This window comes from Dasypus novemcinctus, chromosome 1 (assembly GCF_030445035.2).
Source record: "Dasypus novemcinctus isolate mDasNov1 chromosome 1, mDasNov1.1.hap2, whole genome shotgun sequence".
Classification (NCBI taxonomy): Eukaryota; Metazoa; Chordata; class Mammalia; order Cingulata; family Dasypodidae; genus Dasypus; species Dasypus novemcinctus.
Window position 1 is genome coordinate 55,012,306 of NC_080673.1, and position 26,599 is coordinate 55,038,904.

General features: G+C 39.9%; 1 pseudogene; it reads left to right on the forward strand.

Moving 5' to 3' along the window:
- The first annotated feature begins 21,090 nt into the window (after positions 1-21,090).
- Positions 21,091-22,246, forward strand: LOC101438104 (serine/threonine-protein phosphatase 4 regulatory subunit 2 pseudogene; annotated as a pseudogene).
- Positions 22,247-26,599: the final 4,353 nt, after the last annotated feature.

A 26,599-nucleotide genomic window follows, 5' to 3' on the forward strand; every position in this document is an offset into this window, starting at 1 on the left:
TCGTCTGTCTTTCAACAAAGGAATTGGGTAATGATCAATAAAATACAATAGTACTTTAAGACTGATGGGAAAAGCAAGGCGTGGATTTTTAGGGCAGTGGTCAAAAGCATCTTGGTAGGAAAACTGTTGATGCTTTGTATTAAAGAGTTGATGAGTTTTTCAAAGAAGGTTCTGTGATGAACAATAAAGTTAGTTTCCTGGGCATTAGTCTCTTGGAATAGTAAAGTTAAGCTAAAGAAAACAATGGAATAATAATTCATCTCAGTTTTCATAGCTAATTGCTTCTTGGCAGGTACAAATTTATACATGTACAAATATAAAAAAGCAAATTAAAAACTCCTTCCTGGTTATCTTTGCAGCAGAAATGGACATCTAAACTCTCACAGTAATCAATAGCCAAGGAGAAGTTAAATTTTAAATTCTTTTTTAGACTAATTTAGATATGGGATCAAAGGAATCATCAGACTTTCTCTTTATTCCCAAATCATAATATCATTCAAAGGTCCAAATATTTCATGATCTTACCCATGGAAGTTGAGACCCAATGATGTCAAGTTGAGGCAGGCTAGATTAGGGAATAAAGAGACAAATCTGGAACCTGGCAGAAAAACATGGTCTTGGAACACATGGCCGTGGAGATCCCACAAGATGGCTGCTGGAAGAACCCTACGAGAAACCCCATTCAGAACGGAAATTCATCCTGGATCAAGGATGGATGTTCTCAAGGGGTTTTACCATTAGGCCCCCGCAGGGGAATTAACGGGTGGGGTCACCAATCAAAACTGCAAACATGTCGCATGACCCTGCAATACTCCTGCTGGGTATATACCCAGAACTGAGGGCAATGACCAAAACAGTCGTCTGCATACTGTGACATTATTCACAAACGCCAAAAGTTGGAAACAATCCAGGTGTCCATCAATAGATGAACAGGTAAACAAACTGTGGTCTATTCACATGATGGAATATTATGCAGCTATAAGAAGAAATGAAGTCTTAAAACATACAACATGAATGAATCTGGAGGACATTATGTTGAGTGAAGCAAGCTAGACACAGAAGGACAAATACTGTCTGATTGGATTGCTATGAACCAAACATAATTGTGTAATATATACTATACTGTATTATTTTTAAAAAATTATATGTATCCAGTACATTTAAATGAGAAATGTATGTTTTTATTCAACTATATTTTCTTTTTAGTTTTCAATTGTTTATATTTTCAATTATTAAATGTACAAAATAAAGTTAAAAAAATAAAATAAAGAAATAAAAATAAAAAATTCTATTCCTCCTCCCCCCCAAAATAATCAAAACAAAACTGCAAACAGCTGGGACTCCTCCCCCAAACATTAACAAAGGGAGGAGTAATTAATGGTTTAAAAAGCAAGGGCAAGGAATGGAGGTGGCTCAAAGAATTGGTTTTTTTCATAATTGGTACTAATAACCATTAAGTAAATTGAAATCATATCAGATTTTGACTGCTTGGTCCTGAAGGGGAGAAGGAAACCCATACTTCTTCCACTGATCGAATGGAAGCCTCTTTTCATGCAAGGAGAAAAGACCTTTAGAAACTTTCTCAAGAAGATGGCAGATACCCAGAAAAATAGCTATAGGACAGGCAGAAATGGCCCAGAAAAAAAATATTCTAGATTTTAGGACACCAGAGGAAGGTGGACACCACTTCGAGGGAGAGAGAGGCGCAGGAAAAGAATCGTGACTGAAAGACTGTGAGTAGAAGCTGCAGCTGCAGCTGCTGGCAGCCTTCCCCCACCCTCAGAGGAGAGAGCTTGGAATTCTCTGGACTTTGGCTGGCGGTATGGAAAGAGGGTACCACAGGGATCCGCCCCAGGAAAGGAAGAGAGAGGGACACAGCCTAAGGCTGACTGAGCTTTTGGCCAAGAAATTTGGTCTGCTGTGTCACACAAGCCCTTCCAGGCTGGGTAAGGCCACGCCATTGTTTGCCTTGGGAACAGGCAGAAAACTAGAGATCCAACTCTCACAACAACTCTCCCTTCTGGATGGGACTAGCTGTTGAGGACACAGAGGGGAGTGGAATTATTTTCTGCCTGGGAAAAGAGAGGGTACTGTTCCCTAAGTGTGCAGACTTTGAAACCTCAGAGAAAGTTTGTTCTGCCAGGCTTTGAATGGCCTTGAAGTTGGATAGTATGTCACTTGTTGCAATATGTGTAGCAGTGAACATAGCCTGACCATGGTTTGAACTGAGAGGCTGAGGAAGTGTGCCTTATGCTGGCTGAACAGGGATGTGCATGTGAGGAAATTAAAAGTAAATGAGAGAGCTTTTTCTGGCCTTTACATTCTCCCTCCACAAGGCCCTTGGAAGCCGGTCTGCAACCCATTACAGGGTCCATGACTCAGATTTGAGCAACAGACAGGGACAATCCTAAAGACCTAGAACAGATTGAACCAAGAATTGCAGTAACACACAGCCCCTGGCCACTAAATCCCTATGCAAGAGAGAGAGATTGGGCATCAGCGTAAACTCACCATCATAATCAGAGACCTAGACACTAGCTAAAAATTACAAGCCATATTAAGAAAATGGAAGAAATGGCCCTAGAAAAAGAGCATATCAAATCCCCAGATGTAACACAGGATTTGAGACAACTAATCAACAAATTTCATACAAATGTCCTAAATCAAATCAATGAGTTGAAAGACAATATGACTAATGAGATAAAGGACATCAAGTAGAAACTGGATGAGCACAAAGAAGAATTTGAAAACCTGAGTAGAAAAGTAACAGAGGGGAAGCAGATTTGGCTCAACTGATAGAACATCTGCCTACCACATAGGAGGTCCAGGGTTCAAACCCAGGGCCTCCTGACCCATGTGGTGAGCTGGCCCTCATGCAGTGCTGATGAGAAGGAGTGCTGTGCCACGCAGGGGTGTCCCCTGTGTAGGGGAGCCCCACGTGCCAGGAGTGCGCCCCTCAAGGAGAACTGCCCTGTGCAAAAAAAAGCACAACCTGCCCAGGAATGGTGCCACACACACAGAGAGCTGACGCAGCAAGATGACGCAACAAAAAGAGACACAGATTCCTGGTGCCCCAGACAAGAATGCAAGCGGACAAAGATGGACACACAGCTAATGGACACAGAGAGCAGACAATGGGCGGGGGGAAGGGAGAGAAATAAATAAAAAAAAAAAGCTTTAAAAAAAAGAAAAGTAACAGAGCTCATGGGGATGAAAGACACGATAGGTGAGATCAAAGACACATAAAAAGCATACAAAGCTTACTTCTCAAGTGCTCATGGATCTTTCTCCAGGATAGACCACATATTGCATCACAAGGCATGTCTCAAAATATAAAAATATTGAAATTATATGCACCTTCTCAGATTATAAAGGGATAAAATTGGAAATCAATAAGAGATGCAAAAGGGGAAAATTCGCAAAGGTATGGAGGATAAACAACACATTCCTAAACCATCAGGGGTGAAAGAAGAAACTGTAAGAGAAATTAGTAAATATCTGGTCAAAACAGCATGGTATTGGCATAAAGGCAGACACATTATTCAGTGGATAGAACTGAGTGTCAGAAATAAACTCACACCTCTATGGCCAGCTGGTTTTTGACAAACCTACCAAGTCCATATTAATGGGGCAAAACTATCTTTTCAACAAATGGTGCTAGGAGGACTTGATATCCATAACCAAAAGAATGAAAGAGGACCTCTATCTTACTCTACAAGAATCAACTCAAAATGGATCAAAGACCTAGATATAAAAGCCAGGACCACAAAACTACTAGCAGAAAATTTAGGGAGACATCTTCATGATCTTGTGGTTGGTGTAAATTTCTTGGATCTTACATCCAAAGCATGAGCAACAAAAGAAAAAAAAAATAGATAAATGGGACCTCCTCAAAATTAAGCACTTTTGCACCTCAAGGACTTTGTCAAAAGGGTGAAAAGGCAGTCCACTCAGTGGTAGAAAATACAGGGAAATCACATATCTGATAAGAGCTTTCCCCCACTTGGGGCTTTCTCCAATGTTGGAGTCGCAGACAAAGAGAGATTGGGATCAGGGGATCCCAATGAAAGACAAAGAGAGATTGGGATCAGGGGATCTCAGAGCACTGAATCCTCAAGCTCATCAGACAAGTTTATTGATCTCAGGGGCTTCTTTATATACCCCAAGCATTTGTGAGAACAAGCAACTATCCTATTTAGCTATTCCCATTACCTCAACCTGTGTAATACACAATGGATCAAAATCTACAATTATCATTCAAAGTACAGAATTTCAATGTTCTATTATATTGTCAAGAAAGCATACCCATAAATCTTGTTGCCCAGGTCGCCTCGTTCTACCTAGTCCTCATTCCACCTGAATGTACACATCTCTTTGCTTAATTCATGACCTGTATGTATAGCTATGGAGACAGCATGTCTTGGTGGTCAAGGAATTAACTTGCTTCCATGGAAAAAACATACCTTTGTTTCCCACATTTCCTTCTTTCTGTTTTATTCAGGGTGGCTCTGCCTGTCTTAGGTTGCCCTCCTCTGAGTCTTACTACCAGCCAAGTGCACTGACCGTGGGGATCTCATTGCAAGGTTTTTGCTAGTACTAAATTATTGGCTTGTCCCATAGCATTTACATGGTGCAGTCTTCTGCAAACACCTTGTCCCAGGCAAACAGCAACAATGAGCAACAAGATTAACACACAAAGGCCTATTCCTAATGCTGATAAGAAATGTTGAGACTTCCACCAATTTACTGGATTAAATTTACTGGAATGAGAAAGCAGCAACTCATTAAAGATATCTTTATCATCAGCTACATAAATCTAATTATGAGACGTTTTTAATATCTTTTTCTGTAATTCTTCTATTTCTAATGACATATTACTCTTATGACCTATCAAATGATTTTTAATCTTTTCCCAGTCCAACATAGAATTATTATAAGCAAGTGGGATAATACAAAAATTACTTTCATTCCAATCACATTTTAACCCTCTAAGCAGATTCAAATTATACATTTGATCTCCAAGATGTATAATAGCTGATTCTAAATCATTAATTCTATTATCTAATTGTTCATCAATATGTTCCTGACTTTGCCACAAATCGCTAGCATTCTTATGCCAATCATGCACATATTGTTGAGTCTGCCCAGTCTCATGCAAGGCCACAGCAGTGGTCACAGCGGCTGCGATAATTTCAGTCAGTCCCATGATGCTGACTATCAAGAGTCCAACAAATCTTTTTGTTCGCTTTAGGATCTCTTGTGCCATGTGAAGCAGCAACTGACTTTCAGGTGATGACTGCCAAATTTGGTTCATTTGGACTGGAATCCATGTACCTCGTCATCTTCTGGCCATTGTGATGAAGTCTTCGTCCTGCAACGCATTTTCTGACAAACATGTATACAAGGCACCATTGTTGTAAAACAAAGCATTGTCTTTTATAGTTATTTTTCCAGTGATGAACACATATGGATCTCTAACACAAGCTTTTAAATGATAAGTTCGATTTAATTGTAAATATTGGTCTGTTTGACTGTAGTAACCAATCCATTCGTAAGTAGGGGCAATTCCTAAAAATACTTTCCACAGATTTTTATGTATGTTCAGATTATAAGTATCATTTATCCATGGGGAGGGTATCCATTTCCCTCTATATCTCCATATACTATAATTCTTGGTGTATACTATTTGTTCACCCACATCTAGAGGTTCCGAAAAAGGATATTGTGTATTACTGACTTTTTGACCTCTACTATTAAGACCATACCATATAAATCTGCCGCTATATTCTGTGGGAGTCCCCATAGGAGCACTTTCCACACTATTCCATAGGAATCATTAAAAACGACAGATCCTGCCATCCTTCTTTATCACCATGATCTCGGGTTGGGCAATTATAAACTGGCTTTTTAGTTATAAAGAAGTTGTATGAAGGAAACAAGGTTATTAATAATTTAGTATTATCATTTCTCATAATGACCATGGTCTGATTCTTTATGTACATATAAGGGGGGCTGTTTCCAATACATAAAGGTCTATAATCAAAAGGCAGCATCAAATTGTATACTTTCTGTCCTTCTTCTTGAGGCTTAGATGGTAATCTATCATCAACAGGCCCAGGAAATGTGTAGGTTTTATTCAGGAAAGCGGAGAAAGATGGATCTTTCCATGTTAAAGCCCGAATCAGTGGAGGGTTAGGTACATAAGCCCAATAGGTATGATTTTCGTGTTCATTTCCGTTACGATTACTATTAACAGGATCATCAAGAGGCGTTCTTTCTCTTTGTTCCTTCTCTTCTGTTTTGGTTTAATCCTCTTTGTGGGCAGCCAAATCTGTTCTCCATTTTCTGAAATGACAAGAGCATAACCTTGCCCCCATACTTTGATCCTGCCTTTTTTCCATTCATTGCTTAAAATATCTTTCCAGAATATTGGTTGATCTTCATCTCCAGTGTCCACTGTAGATGTCTGACATTTTCCAAGGTGACATTCCGCAGGTGTCAGTGAATTAGAAACATTAAGAAAATGTAAAGTAAATAAAGCTTTTGCCAATTGATCTTTTGGTGTTATAATACCATCATCTCCCCCTTTTTGTTTTAAAAGCATGGTTTTCAAAGTGTGATGGCTGCGTTCGACTATGGCTTGACCGATAGGATTGTAAGGAATTCCAGTATCATGCTCAATAGTGTACGTAGAGCAAAAGGAAGCAAAAGGGTAACTGGTGTAGGAAGGGCCTATATCAGTTTTACTTTTCAAGGGGCATCCGATCACAGCAAAAGCAGATCACAAATGGGGACGAACGTGATGAAAACGTTCACCACTTTGTGCAGTAGCCCACAAAAAAATGAGAGTAAGTGTCAATACAGACATGACCATATTGTAATTTACCAAATGATAGTATGTGAGTAACATCCATCTGCCACAGTTGATTAGGAGCCAGGCCTCTGGGATTAGTTCCAGCCTGAAAAGGCACTGTGGCCAAGGGTCCACAGGTGGGACAGGTGTGAATAATCTCTTGAGCTTGATGTTTTGTCAGTTGAGGAAATTGATGTCTAAGTCCCTTAGTATTAATATGAGTCAGTGCATGATATTTAGTTGCATCCTGCAAATTTCCCACTAACAGATCAGCTTGGGCATTTTGGGTAGCTAGAGGACCAGGAAGGGAAGAATGAGACCTGATACAAGTAATATATGTGGGCTGACTTCTTTGCCGAATGAGAGCTTGAAGGTTGGCAAAAAGTTGAGACAATTCATCAGTAATAAAAAGATGAGCTGTTTCAATACAAGCCACAGTTAAACACACATATTCAGAATCAGAGACAATATTCAAGGGCTCCTGAAACGTTCGTAGAACTTTAATGATGGCTGAAAGCTCTGTGCGTTGAGCAGACGAATAAGGAGTCTGCCAAACCTATTCTTCTTGAGAGGTAGCGTATGCTGCTTTTCCATTACTACTACCATCAGTAAATACTGTACGAGCATTTTCAATAGGAACAGTTTTCACAATTTTTGGTAAAATCTAAGTGGTTCTTCGTAAGAATGTTAACAATTTGGAAGTAGGATAATGATTATCAATAATGCCTTGAAAATCACTAATAACAATTTGCCACTGAGGATTAGTAATATGTAAGTGTTGAATTTCTTCATGAGAAAGATCACAAATAATCCTGTCTGGATCAGACCCCTTTAATTGTAATAATCTAATATGGCCTTTTGCTAGAACAGAAATAATTTTTTGGAGATATGTCTTCAATCTCCTTTGTTTATTATTAAGTAAAAAAACCCATTCCAACATATCTTCTTGCCAAAATAAAGCTGTAGGAGATTGAGGGGTTGAGAAAATAATCAAATCAATAGCTTTGTCAGGTTCTATTTATGTTAATTGCCCTTGAGAGACTCGATCCTCTATCAATGCCAATTCTTTTTCAGCCTCCATAGACAATGTTCTAGGGCTAGAAAGATCTGAATCCCCCGTTAATGTTTGAAATAAATGATTTAGCATATAGTTAGGAATTCCTAATGTCGGCCGGATCCAATTAATATCTCCTAACAATTTTTGGAAATCATTTAAAGTATTTAACTTTTCCTGATGTATTTGCACCTTTTGTGGTGTAATACGTCCATTAGCCAATTTCATACCAAATAACAATACGGAACATCCCTTTGAATTTTTTCAGGGGCAATTTGCAAGCCATACTCAGGAAGAATTTGTTCAGCATACTGAAATAATTGCTGCAGTTTGTCATTTGAGGCATGAGCGAACAATATGTCGTCCATATAATGAATGATCATTGCCTCTGGGAATTTTGCTATCAACGTTTCTAAGGGTTGATGTACAAACAGTTGACACATGGTAGGACTATTCATCATACCTTGGGGCAGCACACACCATTGATATCTTTGCATTGACTCTGACACTTCCCCTTTCCGCCCCCTTGTAGTTTGTGCTTGCTGTCTGCTCTGTGTCCATTTGCTGTGTGTTCTTCCATCTCTGCTTGTTCTTTCTTCTTGTCTTTCTCTTTAGGAGGCACTGAGATCTCATCCTGGGTCCTCTCGTGTGGGAGAGAGGCACTCAATTGCTTGAGCCACTTCATCTCTCTGGTCTGCTGCATCTCTCACTGTGTCTTCTCTGCATCACCCTTTTTTGTTGCATCATCTTGCTGCAACAGCTCTCATAGTGTGGGCCAGCTGGCCTTCACCAGGAGGCCCTGGGAATCAAATCTGGGGCCTCCCATATGCTATACAGGAACCCAATCACTTGAGCCACATCCACTCAAGGGTTTAACATACATGACATATAAAGAGATGCTACAACTCAACAATAGAAAGACAAATGACTTGATTAAAAAATAGGCAAAATGGAAGTGGCTGTGGCTCAATCACTTGAGCTCCTGTCTACCATATGGGAGGCCCTGGGTTTGTGTCCCAGGGCCTCCTGGTGAAGGCAGGCTCGCCTACACACTGCAGAGAGCCGCCGGCCCATAAGCACCGCGGAGTGCCACTGACCTGCAAGCACTGTGGAGAGCCAACTCAGCAAGGTGACGCAACAAAAAGAGAGACAAGCAAAAATGCAGAACATACAGTGAATGGACACAGAGAGCAGAGAGCAAGCAAGCCACAAGGGCAGTTGTATATTAAAAAAAAAAAAAGTATATATATACAGACACAGAAGAACGCACAGCTAATGGACACAGAAAAGCAGACAGCAAGCAAAAAGCCACAAGGAGGGGAGGGAATAAAAAATAATAGGCAAAAGACTTGAATAGACATTTTCCAAAGAAGAAATACAAATGGCAAAAAAAAAAAAAAATCCACATGTGAAAAAATGTTCAACATCATTAGTGATTAGGGAAATGCAGATCAAAGCTACAGAGTGATATCATTCCATACCTATTAGAATGGCCACTATTAAAAAGTCGGAAAGATACAAGTATTGGAGGGGATGTGGAGAGACAGGAACACTTATTCACTGTTTGTGGGAATGTAGAATGGTACAGCCACTGTGGAACCATTGGCAATTCCTAAAGAAGTTGAATATAGACTTGCCACATGACCTGGCAATACCACTACTAGGTGTATACCCAAAAGAACTGAGAGCAGTGACATGAATAGACATCTGCACACGAGTGTTCATAGCAACATTATTCATGATTGCCAAATGATGGAAACAACCCAGGTGTCCATCAACTAATGAATGGATAAACAAATTGTAGTGTATACAGATGATGAAATATTATGCAACTGTAAGAAGAAATGAAGTCATGAAGCATATGACAACATGGATGAACCTGGAGGACATTATGTTGAGTGAAGCAAGCTAGACACAATGGACAAATACTATATTGTTGTGCTATTATGAACTAAATATAGTATAAAATCAGGGAGTTAATAACTAGAATATAGGTCACCAGAAAATAGAATGAGGTTAGAGAATGGAAAGCTGAGGGTTATCTGTGTAGAATTGGTAAAAAGGTTGTTCATAAATCTTTGGAAATGAATAGAAATGATGAAAGCACATCCTGGTGTTTTACCTAGCAGTGCTATTATATGTATGACAGTGGTTGGAAAGGAAAGTCTGAGATAGTGTATATTACTAGAAGAAAAGCTAAAAATGTAACATGGACCTGAATAGCATAGTGAACTCTCCTGTGAAATGTGAATATGAATAATATTGCAAATATAGGATTGTTTTTCTTTGAAACTGAACAAATGGATGTTAATGTTATAAGACATTAATATCAAGCAAAAATACAACCAAAGCAAACTATGGACAGCAATATATAGTAATATGTTAATAGTGTTCCACTAAGGATTTAAAAAAAACAGGGAAATATACTAAGGGAAAGAAACTAGACACAAGGTAATACTTATTGCTTGGCTCCATCTATACCAGGGGTTCTTAACAAGAGGTCCATGAGCTTGAATTGAAATTTAAATAAACATTCTTCTTGTGGGGACGTATTGGTGTGGGTGTCGTATATTTATTAGATAATATACAGTATAGTATGGACTTAGTAAGGGGTCTGTGGTTTTCACTTGACTGGCAAAAGGGTCTGTGGAACAAAAAACGTTAAGAATTTCTGATTCATACAAAGTATTAATACAGATAAGAGACAGAAATAGAATAGCAGCTATGTACATGAAGGGAAGCATAGACTGAGAATGATGAGTTTTTATTTGTTTTTTGTTTATTATTATTACTGGAATAATGAAAATGTTCTAATAAGATTAACTTGATGAATGCATAACTATGTGATTATACTACATACCATTGATGGTCAATTTGAATGGATTGTATGCTTTATTAATATGTATCAATAAAATTAATGTGTTAAAAAATCATCTCACCCGATATTTTTAGGGTACAAATGTGGAAACTGATACCCATACAACTAGGTTGTTACTAGTTGGACAGAGATTAGAAATTCAATTTCCTGAGTTTCTAGGAAGGCAAGTTTCTGGGATCAAACCAGAGCCTCATGATTTAATTTCCCAGTGCTGGATTTAAAAAAAAAAAAAGCCATCTAGAAATGCTGATGGTAAGGGGAAACAGGGTGAAAAGTAGTCAGTTAGATATTTATTTATTTATTTATTTAAAGATTTATTTGATTTATTTCTCCCCCCCGCCCCATTGTCTGCTCTCTGTGCCCATTTGCTGTGTGTTCTTCTGCGTCCGCTTGTATTATCTGGTGGCGCTGGGAAACTGTCTCTTTTTTGTTGCATCATCTTGCTGCATCAGCTCTCCATGTGTGCAGTGCCACTCCTGGGAGGACTGCGCTTTTTTCATGCGTGGCAGCTCTTCTTATGGGATGCACTCCTTGTGTGTGGACACCCCTATGCGAGGGCACCCCTGTGTGGCATGGCACTCCTTGCACGCGGCAGCACTGCATGTGGGCCTGCTTACCACATGGGTCAGGCCCTGGGGATTGAACCCTGGACCCTCGATATGGTAGACGGATGCTCTATCAGTTGAGCCACGTCTGCTTTTCTCAGCTAGATATTTAGACATCATTTGCTTAAGTCATAGCTAAGAGATTGCACTTTTTTTAAAAACAGCTTTTTATTGAAATATAATTCACATACCACTCCATTCACCAATTTGAAGTGTACAATTTAATGGTTTTCAATATATTTACTGAGTTGTATAGCTATTATAACAATTGATTTTAGAACATTTTTATCACTCCAAAAAGAAACCTCATAGACATTAGCAATCATTCCCCATTTCTCCCTAAACCTCCAACTCTAAACAGCAACTAATCTATTTTCTGTCTCTTCAGATTTACCTATTATGGATATTTTCATATAAATGGACTTAAGTAATATATGATCTTTCATTCACTTAGCATAATGTTTTTAGGATTTATCCATGTTGTAGCATGTACCAGTATTTCATTCCTTTATTTTTTTTTTCCTGTTGTGCCTTTATTCACCTTAGTTCATTAAAAAGGTACTTGTTTTAAAGATCCTATAAATAGACAACCCACTAATGCAGAAGTTACCCCTTTCAACATGGTATTTTTTAAAAAGCAGAATTTCTTACAGGAATCTTCTTGATCATACAGGACTTTACAAGAATATCCAATATGACATACAGTCTAAACAAGACAGGCTGATTGAGAATTTGCATAATGTGGTAACAATATACATATTCAAATTCAGCAATGTGGACAGAAGGATGCGGCAGAAGGAGGTGAGGAGGCTGCGGATCTCTTCCAGGCTGGGCACAGGAGCCCAAAGGCGCAAGTCTGCTTCCCCACCACCGCGGCAAGCCACTCCCACTAGGGATACCGGCATTCCACACACATCCAAATAGCAGGGAAATTGGTGACCTGCCACATAACCAGTCTAAATGGACATAACTGAGATCGTTCTGTGATGCTCCCACAAAAATGGCAAATATAATAGCAAACCCCTTGCAAGTAGCAGAAAGAATCAAGTCACTTCTTCTAGGAGGAATTTAGAAGAGGTTTAATTTTTGAAATAACTATTTGTAAAAGGCTACACTTCCTTTTCCACATTTTCTTCACAACTGACAATGCACTTAAGAGTGGGGAGATTTTGATGGTTGCTTCACCTAACAGTGTTAAGTACATTTAAAATGTGAGAAATATTTAATAACATATTTTAGTTGTGCACTTAATAAATAAGACAAGTGATCTAAGCCAAAAGGCAAGTCAAAAGGGAGTACATCTGAATTTTAATGCTTAAGTTTTAGTTTCTACCATAGTCCCAATGAAAGTAATACAACTGCTTATTTTTTTTTTTAAGATTTATTTATTTATTTTATTTCTCTCCCCTTTCTCCCCCTTCCCCCCCCCCACCCCAGTTGTCTGTTCTCTGTGTCTATTTGCTGCGTGTTCTTTCTTTGTCCGCTTCTGTTGCTGTCAGCGGCATGGGAATCTGTGTTTCTTTTTGTCGTATCATCTTGTTGTGTGAGCTCTCCGTGTGTGCCACGCCATTCCTGGGCAGGCTGCACTTTCTTTTGCGCTGGGCCGCTCTCCTTACGGGGTGCACTCCTTGCACGTGGGGCTCTCCTACACGGGGCCACTCTGTGTGGCAGGGCACTCCTTGCGCGCATCAGCACTGCGCATGGGCCAGCTCCACACGGGTCAAGGAGGCCCGGGGTTTGAACCGTGGACCTCCCGTGTGGTAGATGGATGCCCTAACCCCTGGGCCAAGTCTGCTTCCCCTACTGCTTGTTTACTTATCAAATCAAGTACTAGTTTGAGCTCTGAGAGAAAATCTAAAATAAGAAATGCCATTCCTTTTTTTCTCTTGGGTCTTTTAGAAGATAAAACAAAATTCTGTTACCTAACATTCCTACAAAAGTTGTGCTGTTTTTCTGCATGTAACTGTCTAGAAAACAAACCAAGTCACCATCTTGGCGTTTTTTCAAACTTCCTAATGCTGTAGGAGGCCTGCCTTGATATACATCCTGCTCAGAATTGGGAACATTGAACAGCAGCCCAGAGTCCGAGTAGTTTTTATACATGCCCATGTAACCTGTTCTGTGCCGACTATTTTGGCAAATGATTTTCTGGGGGGGGGTTAAGCTTGACAACATAAGCTTCAAGATCCTCCTATGGAGACTCCTCTAGCTGAATGGAAACCCCCCTCTAAAAAGGCAGTGTCTCTCTGAATGTCTTTAAGTTACTGCTCAAATTGCAAGTTCCTACTGGGGAGAAAAGTGCATTAAAATAACTTGACGTTATCTTTTATTGGTAACTTAAAATGCAAAGTATTTTATTTTAAAACTTCTAAAATTTGAAAACAAGATGCTCTAAGTTAAATAATAAAGTGTTCCAAAGCTGAATATGCTCATTTGGAGCTCAGTTTTTCTGTCTGAAATGCAAAAACAACTTCCCTAAAACTCCTAGGTGGGAAAACTACCCTGTGATGACCTGTTATTAGATGATTGATCAATCGTGGTATCATTCTCCTCCCCCTCCTTTGTTTTCCCCCTCCCTGTAAGGGCTTTAAGAATTCTAGAGTAGATGCATCTGCCAACCTTATATCAGCCACTTCATTTCAAATGTCTTCTGAGAGGCATACACCATGTACAGCAATCCATCTTCATCCTTTTCACTTTCATACTTGTCAGAAATGGGTGTGGAAACACTCACCATGCTGTGTCTGTTTAGCAACAGGAAGAAAGATTGATTAGCATTCAGCAGCCAGGGCCTTCTAATTATTTATTTAAGGCCAGTAACAAGAGTTTATTAAGAAACAAGAAAAGAGGTAGTATACACCCAAGAAGTGGGTGCAGTTGTGCTGCAAGGTGAGATGCCCATGTGGGGCCCTGGAACAGATCTTTTAGGGCCTCTCCTCCTCCCCTTTGCCCCGGTTAAGGAAGGAGCTCTGCTACTTGCTGTCCTGATTGGTTGCCTTTCTATCGTCACCTGTTAGCTTTCAGGGAACCAATAAGGAAGACTTTCTGTTTGTAATTATCCAGGACTTCTTTTAAGTCCAGGCATTTTAAATAGCACCTCATAACCAGGGTCTTGGTGGGCTTTTTGGCTGTAATGGTTATGGCTTTGGTTTCAAGGAACTGTCTCCTCTTAAGGGGTTTTGGGGCAGGGTCTCATGACTATGTTATGACCAAAGGGGTCCCAGCTGTTATAGCTTTATTCTGACCAGCCACCTTCTCTTCTTCCCCATACTAACTTGCCTCAACTCCTCCTTCAGAGAGTTTACACCCTTATTCTTAAGGGGGAGCTGAAGGGCAGTGGCCATTCTTCTGTAGCTGCTTCCTGCTGGTAGGGGCAGTAGTCTCTGCCTTATGGAATAAAAATCTCCCTGGCTATTCTACTGAGGTTGAGGGAAGGTGGGTCTGGCACTGTGATAGTTAGGCTAATGTGTCAAGTCGGCCAGGTAATTGTGCCTAGTTGTTTGGCCAAGAAAGCACTGGGCTAACTATAATATAAGGACATGTATGGACTTTAGCCATCAATGGGTTTACTGGATAGATGACTGATCACATCTACAATCAACCTGGGAGATTGCTGTTAGCAATGACTGGCATTTTATCCAACCAGTTGAATGCCTTAAAAGGGGAAGTGATTTCAGCATTCAGAGAGAATTTCCTAGCTTCTCTTTGGACAGCCAATGTCTCTCAGGAACTCATAAAGGACCTTCTTTGGACTTTAATCATATCCCCTGGTTTGCAACCTGCTTGCAGAATCTGGTCTTGTGCATCTCATGGTCATATGAGAGAATTTTATAAAAGTCCATACTATTTACAGATACCTTCTATTAATTTTGTTTCCCTAGAGAACCCTGACTAATACAGGCACCATGGTTGGAACTGGATGAAATCCCTGCATGACTAATACTGTGTTCTAGAATGTGTTGATTCTGGAAGAAGTAAACTTAATTAGAATTTTAAATATATGTAGTCCTACTAAAAGGGTAAGAAGATGGAGGTAAGTGGCTCCAAAAAGGGAACCAGCCACGACATACTGGATCATGAGAGGGGAAATTCCAGGTGCCTCCAGAGGCTACATCTTCCTGAAGTTGATGGATTTGATCTTGTAGGTTTTGAATGCTGTCTAGGACTGTTCCAGAGTGATTTACATAGAAACAACATTCCTCCTTGAGGAACAGGCAGGTTCATGTGCACTGTTTGCATGTTTAAGGCTCTATGATCATATGCAGAAGGATATTGAACATATTAAAAGTTTTGGCAAACTTAATTCATTTTCTAAGTAGTTAATGAAATGTGTATAAGATAAAAGAATGCCTTTATTTTGCTTGACATCTACTTGTCCTGTTGTTGCTTATATGGTCTTTGTGATTCTGTCTAGGGCAGTGTCTCTCTTCATCCCTCTCCTAGCTGTCCTAGATATAATCACTGCCATGGGAATTGGGGTTAGCAGTTTATACCAAACCCAGCAGGTCTACCACAATCTCTCCCTAGAATTAACTAACAGCATAGAAGAAATGAGCCATGCCTTAGAAACCCTTAGACAACTAATAGACTATTGTGCCACAAAATCTAGAATAGCCTCTCTTAAGGACTAATTGTGCTGCAGCATGCTGGCTGTTTAAAGGACATGCAAAGTGGAGCAATAATTACAAGACAAATGTGAGTAGAACTTAAACAAACACAACTGGAATTATGGCTTCCGAAGCAGTTTGATATTATTGATGAATTCCAAAAAGAAACATTGGATTATGTTTGTAAACTGGTCTGTACCTGGGCATGATTAAATTTTGATTAGGGCTTTGATTGGGTCATGTCAGTAGGGTGTGGGGATTCATAGATAAAAGGCATGGCAAAGGACAGAGTTGGAGTTTTTATTTATTTATTTATTTATTTATTTATTTATTTATTTATTTAATTTCCCCCCCTCCCCTGGTTGTCTGTTCTTGGTGTCTATTTGTTGCGTCTTGTTTCTTTGTCTGCTTTTTGTTTCTTTGTCCGCTTCTGTTGTCGTCAGCGGCACGGGAAGTGTGGGCGGCGCCATTCCTGGGCAGGCTGCACTTTCTTTTCACGCTGGGCGGCTTTCCTCACGGGCGCACTCCTTGCGCGTGGGGACTCCCCCACGCGGGGGACACCCTTGCGTGGCACGGCACTCCTTGCGCGCATCAGCACTGCGCATGGCCAGCTCCACACGGGTCGAGGAGGCCCGGGGTTTGAACTGTGGACCAGAGTTGGAGTTTTTTGAAGTTGGAGTTTTGCTGTTGAAGTTTGATGCTGGAATCTTGAGATGGAGCCCTAGGAAGTAAGCACACAGAGAAGCTTGGTTGTGAGGAAAGAGAAGAAAGCCCCAGGAAGAGAGGAACCCTGAGCACAGAGAAGAGCAAGCCCCAGGAAGAGAGGAACCCAAGAAACCTGAATTTTTGCAGATTTCAGCATCCATCTTGCCCCAACCTATGGCAATAGACTTTGGTTAGGGTAGTAAGTTATGCTTTATGGCCTGTTAACTATAAGCTTCTACCCCAAATGAATATCCTTTATAAAAGCCAGCAGATTTCTGGTATTTTTCATCAGCACCCCTTTGGCTGATTAACACAGCCTTCACCAATGGAGAGACAACATGTATGGTATTGCAAACCTGGAGCTTAGATCTATTAACTGCAATTCAAAGAGGAAATTGTGCATTGATTAATATTAAGAACTGTATCTATATACCTGATGAATATGATAATATCTCTTCTTTGAGAGAGGCTATGAAGGTAGGCTCCAGTGTTTCACTAGCCTGCTGCATAGCACCCTCCAGCACTATGAAACAGAGCCAGTCTGAAGGCAATGTCCATTGTAAATCTAGTGATATTGAACCATTGCTGGCCGCCTCAGTTGTCTGAAACAGCAGCGTACTTTCCATCCACTTCAGGCCCATAACCAGAGATGTGGTAGATACTATTATTGTTTTAGAGTTTGTAGTAAGCAATCTAATCTATAACTCAAATGGAGAGGCTCTATGCAGGGTACTAGGGGCCTGTGTTTTTTTTTTTTTTTTTAATAATTTATTTTTTTATTATTCTGGGGCTTGTTTTGAATGCACAAGAGAGTTTGACAATACTGAAGCCTATCTCTTTTAATTTTTATATATTTTTGAAATAATTACAATGCCGTTTATAACATGTCAAATAGACCTAACTATTTTTAGTATTTAACTCTTTACTTCTATACCTTTACCATGATAATGTTAATTAACAGGTATTTTACTTTAGCAGTATAGGAAAAAACTACTTTCTCCATTGTTTTATGAAAATCCAAGATTCACAGTGGAATCAGGGTTATCTTTCTGTACCATCCCTTTAATATGCAGATTGAGGTGGCCTCTGACAGGTTTCCCTGTTATGGATTTACTTTTTGTTATTAATATCAATTTAGGTTTCCATGTAATAATGGCTTTCTGGAATTAGCCATTTAAATATTTTAGTTTAGAAAATACTTTTGAAAACTTCCTATAACCAACCATAACCACATAGACTAGTTACTTTTACCTTTAAATAAGCTTATTAAATTACAGTTAGCAACCAATGACATTTACTTCTACCCATTTAAATCTTGACTTATATTACTTATTCTGTTTTGTGAAAACTAGTCAATTTACTTTAGGGCAGTTCTACATTTTTTTTCTTTAACTTAATTTCATTAATCACTAACTTATAATTTTTATCATCTTAGAGTTAAGACATACAATGCTAATTTGCTTTATTACTATCCTATAAACCCAGGGAGATGGTACCCAAGCCAAATAAAATTGGAACAATTATAGTTTGTGAAAGAAATGTTCTTCCTTTCCTTCCTCTACAGGAGGCTAAAACTTTTAAAAAATAAAATAAAACAAAATAAAATTCTAAAATTGTGAATAAACTTAAAAGCATACTGATTGCCAGGTTCTGGAATATATTATAATTGTTTAATTTGTTTAATTATAATTTAGAAAAATCTTCCCATAGCTTTCAAGGACTTTTCCTTCACTTACTGAAATTCGACAGTTGGATTATTTATTACCCTTATTTGCAGGCTGTTAAAGGTTTAAATTGGGGCTTTTTCGCTGGACGGATTGGAGCGTTGCAGGGGGACTGACAAGGAACTACGAGGCCATTCTCCAGGAACTTTTTAATCATGGGCCAGAGGCCTTCAACAGCTTGCTCCTTGAGAGGTACTGCTTTAGTAAGCGGCCTAGATCTTGATTCCCCACTAACTTCCCTTTATTAGGCACAGCCAAGACTAGAAATGTCCCTCGTGGCAGGAGGTCAGGACCGAGTAAGTGGCTCCCATGGTAACTAAGAAATTAATAGTCTTACCTGCCGCATCCAGGGTCACCTGAGGCTTCTGGTTGATGGTTTGCGGTGTCGTCCAGGGAGCTATACCTGGCCTTGGGCTCCTCTCAGTTTTCCCCGGGGACAAAGCCCTGGCAGGTCTCGGTGGCAAGACAGCCTGGGGCCGGAGGCCCGCCTCTTCACCCTGGAAGCAGGTTCCTGCTGCCATCATGCCTAGACACTGTGGCCCCCAGGTGACAGGGGGCCTTTAAAAGCAGCAGCTCAAAGGCAAGTCTGTTTTTAGGCCCTTCGCCTGCCCCTCCTTACCTGTTTCTCCTCGAGGTATAGTCTAAACTGTTAAAAACTGAGGAAGCTCTTTCTAAAAGGGAGTTCATGGAAATGAGGGGACCCAGGGAAAGTTTTTGCAGCTTCCTACGGATATCCTGAGGCAGACTGGCTAATACAGTGAGTTCCTAGGAGAATTTGTTCTTTCTTAGAGTCAGGATCTACCAGAGGGTATTTTTTATTGCCTCAACCAGCTTTCCTTGAAATAACGCAGGGTTTCTAGATTCTGCCTCCGAGTAATTTCCCTGAACTTATTATAATTGACCAGTTTGGTAGTGTACTTCCTCATCCCTTTGAGTAGACTTGTGATCACACGGTTTCTGGCCCTCAGAACTCCTTATCCCTTCCTTTCCTCTCACACAGGAGGTTTAACTGGAATTCAGGGTCTCATATAGAGGCCACTCTCAGCCATCCTCTAATTTGTACTGCAGCCACGTGGCATGGCAGGAAAAGATTAGCCTCTTTCTTTTGAGACATCAGTATGCAGGTTGTCCCAATTCCTGACAAGGCCCCAGTGGGGAATCTGCTGGAATGCTGGAGAAGCTGCCTGTCATCCCAGGGGAGGAAAACGTGTTCAGCAGTCTTAGTGGCATCCCACTCCTAGACCTGACTGAATGGACATTGTTCGCTGGCCCAGCGTCCCGGGGGTCTGGAGCCCTGCTCGCTGTCCCAGTGTTCTGACTCGGAGCCTTGCTCGCGGGGCATTCCCAGGGCCATGGCGGTCTTGGGAGACGTCTGGGTTCTGTTCCCAGACAGAAGCTACGGAGTTGGACTTCCTCCCTGGGAAAGGGATTGGCTAGGGACCCTTCTCTCTGCCTACTGTTGCAGAGGTCTTAGGAAGTGGCCGTGAGAGAGAGCTTATTTTATGGCCACTGCCAGTAACAATTTTGTAATTAAACCAGACAATAAGAAGCATATGAAGAAGCTAGAGACTGTTCCGTGGCTTGCAGAGCAAACGGCCTTGGACGTCTCAGAGGTAATGGATTAACGGGAATCTTAGGGCATCCAGGGGACTGAGGAAGGGACACATCTCCAAGGGTGGGAGTCTGGAGGGATCTCACTAGTAAAAGGGGAAAAAAAGAGGACACAGACAGGCTCTGAATAAAAGCCTGAACTCACCAGTTTTCATTGGGTGTCAGGGAGTGTTCTCGCTTCTTTGTCTCCTCCATGGCTTGCCAAATATGTTCATGGAATGCTCTGGGTTCTGGGTTTCTAGATTCTTGGCTTCATCGCAAGAAAAAATTCAGAGATGTGCCAGTTTAATAAGGCGAGAGTTTATTAAGAAAGATGACCCAGGTCGTGGTGGGGCAAGGCAGTTGTGAGGACGGTGGAGGAAGGTGCACAGGGTGACATTCGGGCGCCCTGTTGGAGGGCTGGTGGCATCGTGCTCTCAGTCTTGCTCTCGCTTACTTCCCCTGGCTCCCTTCAGTGCCCACACCCTGGTCGTCTGTGTGCTGGAGGGTGTGAGAGGGAGGGAGGGAGAGTTCTGGTCCCTGCGAGACCAGCAACTAGCGGAGGGAGGCAGAGGCTGGGAGGGACTCCTGAAGCCATGGATGTCGAGAGGCTGCAGGAGGCTTTGAAAGATTTTATTTTTAAAAAAGATTTATTTTATTTACTCCTCCCTCCCACCTACTCATTTTCACTCACTGCCTGCTCTCTTTTTGTCTTCTTCTTTTTAGGAGTCACCAGGAACCAAACCCAGGACCTCCCACGTGGGAGGGAGGCACCCAATCACTTGAGCCACCTCCACTTCTTGCTTGTTGTTGCTCTCATTGTGTTTCCTCACTGTGCCATCTTGTGTCAGCTTGCGGTGCCAGCCCGATGCATCAGCTTGCTGTCTTGCTCGTCTTCTTTAGGAGGTACCTGGAACCAAACCTGGAACTCACATGTGGTAGGCAGGTGTCCAACTGCTTGAGCCACATCCCTGATGTGGCTCCCTGAAAGATTTGGAGAAGAGGGGGAAAAAGGAAGTTTGTCTTGTCCTGGATCAGTTTTTTGTCATGTAGCCAAGATGGGAGAAACAACGATTCAGTGGTCCAAATTTAAAGGCTATTTTATTTTCAAACGGGAGAAAGTGATGGATGATTTTAGAACTTCAGCTCATGAACCAAGTTCTCCCAACCCTAATGTCAAATATATTCCCTTTCAGGAAACAAAGGAAAGAATACTGAAAATTGTCACTGGATTTAATGGTATCCCTTGTGCTATTCAGCAACTATGTGAATTGTTAACAGATCCAAACAGAAACTATACAGGAACAGACAAGTTACTCAGAGGAGTAGAAAAGAAGGTGACGGTTGTTATTTGTGTTTATCCTTCTTCAGAGAAAAACAATTTCAGTAGTTTGAATCGAATAAATGGTATTATGTTTCCTGGAAATTCACCAAGTTATATTGAGAGGTCTAATATAAATGGGCCTGGAATAACCAGGCCATATAATTTCTTTGTCAGCTCCCATGACAGAAAATGGTTTGCCTTAGAGCACAGAGAGCAAAGAGTCCAACTTATAGCAAAATGAGGACGAAATCAGAGTGACTCCCTGACATCTGGATCAGAAAGTTCCTCAGTGAGCCCTACGAAAAACAAACTTCCACATGAGGATGCTGTGGAAGCTGAGGGGCATGAAGTAAAAAGACTCAAATTTGACTTAGAAGGTGAAGTAAGAGAGACTGCCGGTCAAACAACTGCCAGTGAAATTTCTCCAGTAACAGTAGAAGGAACAGAAGCATCATCTTAATCTCAGGATAACGACAAAGAAAGTAGTTGTTCTGGGCAGCACTGTTCAGAAGAGGATGAACAAGAGGAAGAGGAGGAGGAAGGAAAGTCTTTTATGACATCAAGAGAAATGATTCCAGAAAGAAAAAATCAAGAAAAAGAATCCGGTGATGACTTCACTGTGAATGAACACACTTCTGAGGAAAATGACCAAATGGAGGAATCTGGAATCTGGTCTGTCTCAAGCTGAGAAAGATTTACATTCTGTAGGTAGTGAAAATACAGGCTCTTTAAGTAGTGATTCTGACTGCCATGAAACAAAAGAATTAGTAGGATCTAATTCCAGTAAAACAGGAGAGATTCTAGAAACCACAGATGAAACAATGGAACATGACTATTTAGAAACATTTAGGTACAGTATTTTGCATACAGTTCTGGTTTTACACTATATAAAACTTATGTAATAAAGTGGGCCTTTAGTTTTATAAGAGAGGCAAGTTGTAAAATAAAGTACTTTATGGGATATATCCTGAAAGAGTTGTACATGTAAGAACTGAATATCATCAGCCTCTTTGGACCCTGCTTACTGCTGACTTTTTCGGTCTGGTCAAACCAGTGGTTTGTGTATAGAATTTTAAAAAAACTTAGAATTAAAAAATTTTAAACTGGAAGGTAATAATTATACTTTTGAAAATCTTTTGGAGGTTATCACATTTAGTTTATACGTATGTAAGAAAGCTTTTTGTTTTGTCTCTTAATGAAAACCCTAGCAGTTTTCATATTTTGGTCTTAGGTTCAACATATTAACATGGGAATTATAGAATTTCATGTTGGTTTTCAGATTTTATTGTTTGACTATGTACAATGGAACTTTAAGTCATGTATACACATATATATTATTCTAAGGGGGGGAAATGTTATATTTTTCTGTTTCTATAAGAGATGAATACAGTGGATACTTTTTGTGGTATCTTGATATTATTTATGAATTCCAAAAAAGATATTAATTATATTTGTAAACTGGTCTTTTCCTCTGGATATGATACCCTTTGACTGTTTTAAATTCAAAGGTTTTATGTTTACTTGATTAAATCAAGATTAGGACTTTGATTCGACCACATCATTAGGATGTGGCTCAGCGATGAGTCCCTGCTCCCTTGGTGGGCTGATATAAACAGATGCCCATACAAGAAGGCACACAGAAGTAGATACATGGAAAGAGAGAGCTCCATAGATGTCAGAGGAGAGAACTTTGTCATGATATAGAAGAGGAGAGAACTTTGATCCTGTCACTCCAGGAAGAAAGACAAGCCCTATGCCAGCCTACAGCTGAGAACGAAACATGCTGGGCCCATGGAGCCTTAAGAAGGAGAGACCAGGCAGAAACTGCCCTCCAATTTGCTTCAACATGTGGCAACCGACTTTGGTGAGAAACCAACCTTGAGTTGGACTCTTTAGGGTCTTGTAACTATATGTTTTTACCCCAAATAAATACCTTTAATAAAAGCCAACAGATTTTTGGTCCTTTGCATCAGCACCCCTTTGGCTACTAATACACTTTTTTATTGGTAACAATAGACAGTTACTTTCTCTTCTGAGTAATTCAAATAAAATCTGGCCCTTGTAAAGCCCTGGAAACCTTAAGTCTATTGAAATACCAGATTAAATACATTCTAAGAGATATGCTCAAACAAATTTTTTTGAATACTTCTGAAGTGCCTGAGAAAAAGACTTCATTATTTATGAGAAAATGTGCTTTATCTTGGAAACTGTGTTCAAACATTTGCTCACTGTTCTGTAGAATGCATGTTTATGAAGCTGACTAAGACCATCTCAGAAGAACCGGGCAGGTTCTTTGAACTTTTGCTTGCTTTTCTGAATATTGTGAACATTATACATTTCCTTCTAAATTATTCCAGAGTATGCAAATGTCAACAGTATGAAACACCACTGTACTAGAAGAATTAATATATTCCTTTAGTAATGTACCTGGACTAAATGCCTGAAGCTTAACCATTTTGTTCCATGGACACCTTTGTCAGTCAGGTGAAATGAATACTGCTGTAATTTATTTATTACATATATTCATAAGTGAAGGAAATACTAGATTTTATTTAGAGGTCAGAAAAATAAAGATTATAAGTTGACTTTTTTTTCATTTCAAGCTCACAGACCCCCTGAAACCTTTCCATGGATCACTTGGGGGTCCATGGACCCCTGGTTAAGAACCCCTGCTTTAGAAACCAAGATAATTTGTATGAAATTTTGAGTGAATTAAGTATTTTTGAACATGAGGAAAAAAAAAAAAAGAAACAAGAAAAGAGATAGTACACAACTAAGACGTGGGTGTGGATGTGCTGCAGGGTAAGTTTTGCTGCCTTCTAATTATTTTGATTAGTTCACTCATGTTGACATGATCTGGTACAAGCAGATCGTGTTTTATCCAGTAGAGGAAGCTGCTTCTCACCCTTGTTACTTTCTGTTATCACTGGGACTTTGGTAGGATGCTGCTCTTGGAAAAGCCAGACATCTACCCTTTGTTGAAAGTTGTGGCACTGCTTGAAGTTCTTCTCAGTCTGCCTGGTGGGGCAGGGGACACGCGGAGGCAAGGCTGAGGGGCCTGGCTCTGAAGGTGGTGAAAGCTCTGGCTCTGGAGACAGCCATTTCTCTTCAGTACTTCACTCCTTTAATGGATGTATTCATATTCCATTGTATGAATATATCACATGCTATTTATCCATTAATCAGTTGGTGGACACTTGGGTTGTTTCCATTTTTTGGCTATTATGAATATGCATACAAATTTTTGTGTAGACGTATGTTTTCTTTTCTCTTGGGTATGTATATAGGAGTGGGATTTCTGGGTCATATGGTAACTGTGTTTAATCTTTTGAGGGACTGTCAGACTATTTCCCAAATGGCTGCATCATTTTACATTTCTACGAGCAATGTACAAAGATTCCAATTTTTCCACCTCCTCACCAAAATTTTTCTCTTTTTGATTATGGTCATCCTAGTGGGTATAATGTGGTATCTCATTGTGCTTTTGATTTATGTTAGCCTCATGGGTGATGCTGCTGAGTATCTTTTTATGTACTTATTGGCTGTTTTAGTTTCCGTGGCTGCTCAAACAAATACCATGCAATGGGATGGCTTAAAAAATGGGAATTCATTAGTTCATGGGTTTGAGGCTAGGAAAAATCCAAATCAAGGAATCATCAAGGTAATGCCTTCATTCCAAAGACTGTGTTCTGGGGCTAGCTGCTGGCGAACCTTTGTCCTTGGATCTCTGTCATATAGTAATGCACATGGCAACTTCTCCTGGGATCTCTCTTCTTTTCTGGGTTCCTGGGAACCCAGTTTCTTGTTTCCCATCGCTTTTTCTCTCTCTGTCTGAATTTCATTCTGCTTAATCCTATTACTCCAGTATTATTCCAGTAATAGGATTAAGACCCATCCTAATTGGTTTGGGCCACACCTTAACTGAACTAACCTCATCAAAATGTCCTTCTTAAAATGGGTTCACATCCATAGGAACGGATTAAGTTAAGAACATGTTTTTCTTGGGGTACATAGCTCCAAACAACCATATTGCCCATTTGATTATCTTCTTTGGAAAAGTGTCTATTCAGATCTTTTACCCATTCTTTTGGCTAGCTTAGGTGCCTGGAACTTCTAAATGAATTTTAGAATTAGCTTATCAATTTCTGCAACAACAACAAAAAAGCCATTTGAAATTTTCATAGGAATTGTGCTGAATCTGTAGATCAATTTGGGGGAATATTGCCATCCAACAAAACTTTGTCTTCTGATCTGTAAACATAGCAAGTCTTGTCATTTATTTAGGTCTTATTAATTTCTTTCAACAACATTTGGTAGTTTTCAGAGTATAGTTGATTCCTGTAATTTGCAGTAGTTATATTTGCTAAGGTTGACATGAACATTCCATTAGCAAATGCTGAATCATTGCCCCTCGGGGAAATGTAGGGTTAGTTCCTGCTAGACTCTGTTCACACTTCTGTCAACTCATGAATATATAGCTTTGTTTTATGTGTGTTTTCATGTAAAAATACCATATATAATATATATTGTTGATTTATTAACATTGATCTTATGACCAACAGAACTATAACTCTAGCCTGAATGAAAACTGTCCAACCCATATATTTTCTCCGTAAGGCATATCACAGTCTTCTTGTTAAACAGTGCTTCAGCTCTGTGCTTGGAGGCTATTTTTAATCAGTAAAATCACCAACAAAGCACAAACATGTAAAAAAAGTGTCAGTATGCAAACTGCAAAAAGAATACTTGTTAATGGTATGAGAACTGAAACAAGAAGGCAAAGCATCATCTTGTTTGACCTCAGCTAGCAACAGGTGCTTACAGAAACTCAAATTTTTTTTTGCCTCGTGTCCATGAATGACCACAAAAGCACCATGAGTATTGATGTTGGGGTTACAAATACATTTTACTTAGAAGGAGAATTCACAAACATGGAATGTACAAATAATAAGAATTGTCTGTATAAGGACTAATTTTGGGGTTAGTCAGGTCTGGATTTGAAGCCCAATTTTCCTACTCAAAAGCCAATTGATGGGGAGCTCAAGTGGTTGAACACCTGCTTCCCATATACAAGGTCCTCGGTTTGATCCCCAGTACCTTCTTAAAAAAAGAAGCTAAGTGATATTGGGCAAGTTACATAATTACACTGAATTGTACTTTCTTCATTTATTTAATGGCAGTGATCATACGTATCTCATACAATTGTTATGGTTAGATGAGATAATGGAAATATTCCCAAAATAGAGTTTAGCATATCGG